The sequence below is a fragment of the Podarcis vaucheri genome, assembly GCF_965113315.1.
Source record: "Podarcis vaucheri genome assembly, chromosome: 2".
Classification (NCBI taxonomy): Eukaryota; Metazoa; Chordata; class Lepidosauria; order Squamata; family Lacertidae; genus Podarcis; species Podarcis vaucheri.
The window spans coordinates 130219717-130228813 of NC_138760.1; positions in this window are offsets into that span (position 1 = coordinate 130219717).

Sequence of the window (9097 nt, forward strand, 5' to 3'; positions counted from 1 at the left end):
TGAGGGAACCACCAGAAGGCCCTCAGCGCTGGACCGCAGTGTCCAGGTTGGACGATGGAGGTGGAGACGCTCCTTCAGGTATTTATTATTGTTTTATTAAAACTATGTTTATATACCACTTAATCACCAGAGACTGCTAAGCCATTTACATAAATCAATATAAAATATTAGTTTAAAAAATGTTGGTTTGTCATCCATCTGTTTTGGGAGACAATGGAGGAGTGCGCCGTTGGGGTTGAGGTCAAACTGTTGGAAGGTTGCAGCAGCTGCAGTGGCTATGGAGACCAACATGGAAGAGACATGTTTTGTTGCAGTCGGGGCAGAGGAAGGCGTCCGGTTGTGCTGCTGCAGATGCGCCATGGCATTTCTTCTTTCTATGCTGCTCCCAGCCATTGTTCCTCTTCTGGTAACTGCTACGGATGCACAACTTGACTGCCTGTCTCCAGGCACTGTGGTCGTCTGCAAGGGATTCCAACATGGCGGGGCTGGTTTTGCCTGCCTTCGTGTCACAATTTGCAGACATTTTGGTTAATGCAGAGTTGGTCTGCCAAGGGGCCTGGTGCCTGAAGCCAGCTCCCCCGTAGAGCACGATCTTGGGGGTCCTGCCATCTTCCATTCTGTGGACATGGCCAAGCCAGTGTTAATCAATTTAAAATATTGGTAATTTGAGAATACCATTAAAATCAAATGTTAATTACCGTACAAGTTGGTCTACAAATAAAATTGGGAGGTTTTTTATTAAAATAATTGAAATCATTTTTATTTAATTTTGCAATACAAAATTATTTAAAAATTCAAATACATACCTATATGCAGAGGTTCCTCTGACTCTCAGGACTCCCCCACCCCCTCCATGGAGTCCCATTTTAAGCATTTAAAACTGCATCGTCTTCCAAAACTATTATATCAATCCATATTTTCCATGGTGATTTTTATAGTGCTAGTGAAAATCCTGCCAATACAGTGGTACCCGGGTTACATACGCTTCAGGTTACAGACTCCGCTAACCCAGAAATAGTGTCTCGGGTTAAGAACTTTGCTTCAGGATGAGAACAGAAATCGTGCTCCGGTGGCGCAGCAACAGGAGGAGGCCCCATTAGCTAAAGTAGTGCTTCAGGTTAAGAACAGTTTCAGGTTAAGAATGGACCTCCGGCACAATTAAGTACTTAACCCGAGGTACTACTGTATTTCCATCTGCTTAACAGTGGTCTCTTAAATAACTTATATTTTTTTCCCATTATTTTGTAAAGTTTCTGTCTTCTTGGTTCCTGAGTTTTCCAGTCAGCTTTGCCATTTTTGCACAGCTTGGTTTGCCATTCTTCTTTAGTAAGAACTTTGTTGTCTTTTCATCTCTGGGCTAGTAGCATCTGGGCAGTTGTAGTCACATACATAAAAAGTCTTTTCTGGTCCTTTGGGATGTTGGTACCTGTAATTCCTAATAAAACGCTTCTGGTTTTTTAACGAAAGTTATTTTAAACATTTTTTTCCATTTCATTGTATATCATCTCCCAGAAAGCTTTTACCACCTTGCAGGTCCACCACATATGACAAAAGGTACCTTTTTTTCTTTACATTTCCAGCAGGTATTTGTACTTGTCTTGTACATTTTTGCCAGCTTAAAGGTAAAGGGAACCCTGACTCTGGGGTTGCGGCGCTCATCTTGCTTTACTGGTCGAGGGAGCCAGTGTACAGCTTCCGGGTCATGTGGCCAGCATGACTAAGCCGCTTCTGGCGAACCAGAGCAGGGCACGGAAACACCGTTTACCTTCCCGCTGGATCTACAACACTTTGATGTGCTTTCGAACTGCTAGGTTGGCAGGAGCAGGGACTGAGCAATGGGAACTTACCACGTCACGGGGATTCGAACCGCTGACCTTCTGATTGGCAAGCCCTATGCTCTGTGGTTTAACCCACAGCGCCACCCACCAGCTTAGTAGGAGTCAAATACCACTGGTACATCATTTTCATATAATTCTCTTTCAAATTACAACAGGACGTGAATTTCAGGTCTGTTTTCCATAACCTTTCCCAATCTGCCGCCTGGATGTTATGTCCCAAATCTGTTGCCCAGTGTTCCATTACCAATTTGACCTGTTCACCTTTAAAAATTGGGAGTTTTGATCGCAAGTGCTCTACAAAAATATAAAAGGAAGCATTAGAATTATGGATAAAAAAATAGTTACAACCAGACATTCAAAATATTCAAGAGGTAGCTAAAAAATGAAACACGCTTGTATAAACTTGCAAACACCTTTTTAGGAGGTGCCAAAAAGAGCGCAGCAAAGATGTTTTTACTCTTTTACTCTCTTTCAAGCTAAGCAAATTGTTGCTGGCTCTGTTGCAGACCCACACTATGCATCAAAGTGCATCTGGCGCACATTTAAAGCACATAACTGTCACCCCACCTAAAAGCTTTCTTCACCCCCTCAGCCCTGCTATGTAAAGCTGACCAAAGGCATTCCCAGCCACTGAGGCCACTTGGCCCTCTGGTGGCAAACCCTGAAACTCATAGGCTTCATCCTCCTCCAGAAAAGGTGTGTGTGTTTGTGGGGTGGGTGGGTGGGTGTTAGTGCTGAACTCGAACATGCACTTTTGGGAAGAGGGTGTTGTGTGTCTCTCTCTCTCATACCACCTGGAATCTATTGTTTTAACCCTGAGATGACCTCTTCCCCGGAAGGTTTCCAAATTCCTTGATTTGGAAATGCAAGAATGGGATGATATTATTTTCTTCATCATCATCAATTTTATTTATACTTTTCAGATATATACATTTCACTGATTTTACATTCATTTTGACGTTTTAAAACTTGACTTCCTTCCCCCTCTTTCTGCAGTCCCTTAAATTCATTTTTTATACCTTCTGCCTATCCAAATTCATTTAATTTGCTCATTTAATTGTCTGCTTTAAATATATACTCTTATGAAACTGCAGGTTATTACAACAGTCCTGCTAATGTTTTTATCTGTTTACAATTTATCTGTAAATATTCAATAAACCATTTCCATTCTTTTATAAAAAGGTTGTTATCTTGATTTCTTATTCTTCTGGTAAGTTTCGTCATTTCTGCATATTCCATAGGTTTTTGTATCCATGCTTCCTTTGCTGGGACTTCTTTTTCTTTCCATTTTTGGGCTAGTAACATTCTCGCCACTGTAGTCACATACGTTAATAAATTACACTTTAGGTAGTTCTATTCTTATAATTTCCAGAAGAAAGGTTTCTGGGTTTGGGGGGGGGGGTTGTGGGGTTTTTTTACCGTTATTTTAAACATCCTTTTCATTTCATTATACAGTCATACCTCGGGTTGAATATGCTTCAAGTTGAGCGTGTTTCAGTTGCGCTCCATGGCAACTCGGAAGTAATGGAGTGCGTTACTTCTGGGTTTTTCCACTTGCGCATGTGCAGATGCTCAAAATGACGTCATGCGCAGAAGCGGCGAAAAACAATGTGTGTGTGCACAAACCTGCTGTCGCTAGTTATGTTTGCTTCTGGATGTGAATGGGGCTCCGGAACACATCCTGTTCGCATCCCAAGGTACCACTGTATATCATTTCCTTTTCTTTCTTTTTTTGCCAACATCACTGCCATTTTTATTGCAAATGTTTTGGATTTAAAGTTTTCTTTAAGAAGACATGAGACAACATATTCCTCTGGCCATCCGTATGTTGCCCAGTCCTCAGCTCTATCTATGGTTCTGAAGCTCTCATTTTTCGTCTTATCTGTTCTGCGTGTGCTTGGTTCCTGGCTCTGTTTTCTTGATACTCTTTCTTTAAGCATCGCCAGCGCCTCATTTCTCTGTCAAAACCATTGCAGCGACCAAAATATCTCATGATGGAGTGCTCTTTGTGGCAATAAATGTCAAGGCAATAAACAACTATTTTACTTTTAAAAATCAACTGAAGGCTTTTAGGGAAGTTTTAAATGTCTGACGCTGTGGTGTTTTTAATATTCGGTTGGAAGCCACCCAGAGTGGCTGGGGAAACTCAGCCAGCTGCGCGGGGTATAAATTATTATTATTATTATTATTATTATTATTATTATTATTATTATTATTCCTTGAGCAGACGGATAATAAGGTTGCATTCTTCGCTGTGCAGATGAGGAGACAGATCTGGGTGCATCGCAAATTAAGGAGAGCTCATGAGCAAAATCTCAAGTCTTCCACCTGGGAAATCAGACTTGTGCGCCTGCTTTTCCCAGTCAATTCACAACTAAGTTCAGCAAAACTCCCAGCACGCCTGGAACAGGCGGGAATTCAAAGAAAGGGCAAAACCAGGATGTAAGCTTCGTTCAGACCCGGAAGTTGTTCTTCTTTGACCGCTTCCGTCACACGGAAACCCCGCCTCTTCCGCTGCAGCTGATAGCGCACAACTTAACGCAGGCGCGATCGGAACAGGAGACGAGGAGTGCCAGGGGGCTTCTGTTGACTAACGCTGTTCGCGCTCTGCGCAGCCGCCAACGCGGCGCGCGGCACCGCTAGGGCGGTGATTGGCTTTGGCGCACGAGAAGGCGGCAGCTGATTGGCTGGTTCAAAGCTGAGGGGACCGTTTGGCGGGCGGCGGTAGTCGTGAGGGGTTCGTTAAACCGAAGAAGCAGAGGGGAAAGAGGCGGCGGCTAAACGCCGGAGCTGGGAAGGACGGAGCCGAGTAAGTTCGTCTTGAGGGTGGGGGAGCGACGCTGAGGTAACGGGGCTGCCCCTTTCCTTCAGAAGAAAGCGGGCCGGGGAAACAGTACGTTGTAAATCAGTTTATTTTCACCCGGCTCTTCCTCCGAGGAGCTCAGAACGGCCCATAACATAGTGGGATCCCCATCTCGTCCTGGCGACAACCCTGTGAGGTGCGTTAGGGCCGGGAGAGCTTCGTGGCCGAGAGCGTTTGACCCCGAGTAATGGCCTGGGGTGCCGGATGACGTCATTATATATCATTTCCCAGTAAACCTTAAGCTTACTACAAGACCACCGCATATGATAAAAAAAAATATTTCTCTTTACATTTCGAGATTTTCCGGCTGATAACGATAATCTTTATTTATCATTGTCCCATACAGAACAACGAAATTGAAAAAAACCCCAAACATCAGACATTCAGAAAACAACAAGGCTGCTATCCCTGCCTGGTTAGCCCCCTAAAAATTCTGATACCCCATAATTAAATACAATATACTCCCATAGAGACTACAGTGGTACCTCAGGTTACATACGCTTCAGGTTACAGACTCCATTAGCCCAGAAATATTGCTTCAGGTTAAGAGCTTTTCTTCAGGATGAGAACAGAAATTGTGCTCCGGCGGCACAGCAGCAGCAGGAGGCCCCATTAGCTAAAATGGTTCTTCAGGTTAAGAACAGTTTCAGGTTAAGAACAGACCTCCAGAACGAATTAAGTACTTAACCCGAGGTACCGCTGTACCTTCTAGAATCATAGAATCATAGAGTTGGAAGAGACCACAAGGGCCATCGAGTCCAACCCCCTGCCAAGCAGGAAACACCACCAGAGCACTCCTGACATATGGTTGTCAAGCCTCTGCTTAAAGACCTCCAAAGTAGGAGACTCCACCACACTCCTTGGCAGCAAATTCCACTGTCGAACAGCTCTTACTGTCAGGAAGTTCTTCCGAATGTTTAGGTGGAATCTTCTTTCTTGTAGTTTGGATCCATTGCTCCGTGTCCGCTTCTCTGGAGCAGCAGAAAACAACCTTTCTCCCTCCTCTATGTGACATCCTTTTATATATTTGAACATGGCTATCATATCACCCCTTAACCTCCTCTTCTCCAGGCTAAACATGCCCAGCTCCCTTAGCCGTTCCTCATAAGGCATCGTTTCCAGGCCTTTGACCATTTTGGTTGCCCTCCTCTGGACACGTTCCAGTTTGTCAGTGTCCTTCTTGAATTGTGGTGCCCAGAACTGGACACAGTACTCCAGGTGTGGTCTGACCAGAGCAGAATACAGTGGCACTATTACTTCCCTTGATCTAGATGCTATACTCCTATTGATGCAGCCCAGGGGTTTCTAAAGGTATAGAAACCCCTGACCATTAGGTCCAGTCGTGGCCGACTCTGGGGTTGTGGTGCTCATCTTGCTTTATTGGCCAAGGGAGCTGGCATACAGCTTCTGGGTCATGTGGCCAGCATGACTAAGCCGCTTCTGGCGAACCAGAGCAGCGCACGGAAACGCCATTTACCTTCCCGCCGGAACAGTACCTATTTATCTACTTGCACTTTGATGTGCTTTCGAACTTCTAGGTTGGCAGGAGCAGGGACCAAGCAACAGGAGTTCACCCCGTTGCGGTGATTCGAACTGCCAACCTTCTGATCGGCAAGTCCTAGGCTCTGTGGTTTAACCCACAGCACCGCCCATGCCCCTTAAACTGCATTTAAAACCAAAATCTAATTTGAATAGAAACTCTTTCTCAGGCGGCTAGTCCTAGTCTTTATAAACCTGTACCTTCTTCCAGAAGGCAGACACTGAAAGAGATCATTTCCGGGTTGCGCACTATCCTGCACTATCTCTGCAGCTTTCTTATGGCACCTGGAAGCATAGTTTTGATCCAAGGTGGGAAGAGTGCACCCAGTTATTCTCTCCGCAGTCTTTACAACCCTGGATAGCATTGTTTTTCCCCTGACCGTGCAACTCCCAAACCACACATACAGACCATAAGTTAATAACACTCTCAATAGTACAATGGTAAAATACCATCAACAGGTCCTTTGAGATATATTTTTCCGGAGGATTCTCAGAAAATATAACCTCTGCTGTGCTCTCTTCATCAGGTGTTTGCTGTTTTCTCCCCAGGTTAGGTCATGATATGACTGGTACCAACTCTATGCTGTTTTCAGCCTGTTGTAATCATATTTCTTTAGTCTCTTGATCTTTCGTTGTAACTTAGTTTATTAATAATTTTCTTCAGATGAAAAATTTGAAGGAAAGGAAGAAAAACACAGCACAGAAAACGGAATAAACGCAATTAACACCAGCACACCCGTCTTTTCCCTCTCTGCACATAGAATCGGGACAGACCCCTGAGGGTCATCCAGTCCAGCCCCTCCCCCCGCAATGCAGGAATCTTAGCTAAAGCATCCCTGACAGATGGCTATCCAACCTCTGCTTAAAATACTCCAAGGAAGGAGAGTCTGCCACCTCTGGAGGGAGACTGTTTTGGGGCATTGGTTTTGGGCATAAGTCCCTCTCAAGGGTTAAAGAAAGGGAGGCCAGATGCCTAGAGAAGCCTGGAAAGAGACACTTCTCTCCCCCTTTCTGCTCCCCCGCCCCGCCACACACACAGTCTTTCTCAAAAAATTCATATTGCAGTGTGTGCATTGATGCAAAGGAGCGGGGGTGTCTCCCTTCACGATCAGGTGGGTGCAATGGGAGGAGGGTCTGGGTAGGGGAAAAAAATGAGAGGTGGATTTTTTATTTATAGGGGTGGTTTGCATCACTTCTTGCAGACCTGCCTGTGCACCATGGCTCGGTGCTAAAGCGATGGTCATGGGGTTCACGCAAAGCATAGAATCCTAGAATCGTAAGAGTTGGAAGGGATCCCCACGGGTCCAACTCCTTCAACTCAAACATTCAGGACAGATAGCAAAAAGTAAAAGCGGGGAGGGAGGTGCAGAGAGAGGGGAAAGCAGCGGGGGCTGGGGGCACACCAGCCCTGACACGCATAACAGACCACATTTATGCACACCATTTGAATGGCAATGCCCAGCAACTTGGGGGTGGTGGTTACACACACCCTCCATATCTTCTCAAAATTATTCCTCCTGCGTATTCCCAGTCTTATCTTAATGGCACATGTTAATATATCATTAATTGCTATATCCCACACCTTTATACTATTCTTCCATTTTATATCCTGCTTGCCCCTTCCACTTCCTAGCTATCATAATTTGTGCAGCTGTCAATAAATTTGTGAGCAAGTCCTTCCTAGCCTGAGAACCTTCCACCCCATCGTAAATTGATAATAATGCTACCTCCAGACTGGGCCAAGCCTAGAGGAGAGTGACCCTAAGAAGGGTCAGGACTTCCTGTGGAAAGGAGGGAGGGTACTGGTCAATTTTTTGTTTGTGATGTATGGTGTATACTCTACTTTTCTACTGACAAAGGCTTTGTGGAATAATGGAAACCGTTTTTGGATTATTTAAGGAAATGTTATATGGTGAATACGTGAGCAGGATTTGAACCACAAGCAACAGAAGGATTTGAAGATTATAGTAGTTTTGTTAAGGTTTAAGAGATAGAAGAGAGGATACAGCACAGGGAGAGAAACAAGCACTATGGAAAAGGGGGTGGGAAGTCGGGGGGAATATTTTATTATGTGTTGAAATGTGTGTGTGAACTTTTGGAAAACATAATTTTAAAAAAATCACAAAAGTATACTTTATTTTCTCACCAGCTGAAACTGTTTAAATCATTTTGGAACAAATATTATATGATTTTGGATTTGATATCCCGCTTTATCACTACCCAAAGGAGTCTGAAAGCGGCTAACATTCTCCTTTCCCTTCCTACCCCACAACAAACACTCTGTGATGTGAGTGGGGTTGAGAGATTTCAGAGAAATGTGACTGGCCCAAGGTCACCCAGCAGCTGCATGTGGAGGAGCGGAGACTCGAACCCCGTTCACCAGATTATGAGTCCACCGCTCTTAACCACTACACCACACTGGCTCTCCGAGGTAGCCATGACCACAGTGTCATAATGCCTGGAAGTTGGGCCTGTAGGAGGAGCTGGGACAGACATTTAAAACCAGAATGAAAATATTGCTTGTGTAAAAATATATTTAAGGCTTCGGGCGGGGGTGCGGGTTCAGAAAGGGGATTGATAAGTGTCCATTAAAGAAAGGGGAGCAAGATCTGGGGATGGAATCACAACGGTTGATGCTGAAAACAGAGAAAATTGTTCATCCAAGGAGAAGCTGAAAAGCTGCATGAAAATGTTACAAGGCTGGAGCCCAGGTGCTAAGTTGGTGTTAAGAAAAGCAAAGAGTTAACAGCACTTCTGAAAGCAGATGAAAAGGTGTATGTCGTAATAGACCCTTCAGAGGGTGAATCTCAGATGCTCAAACAACATCATGCTCAATCAGGGCACCAGGGAATGGACA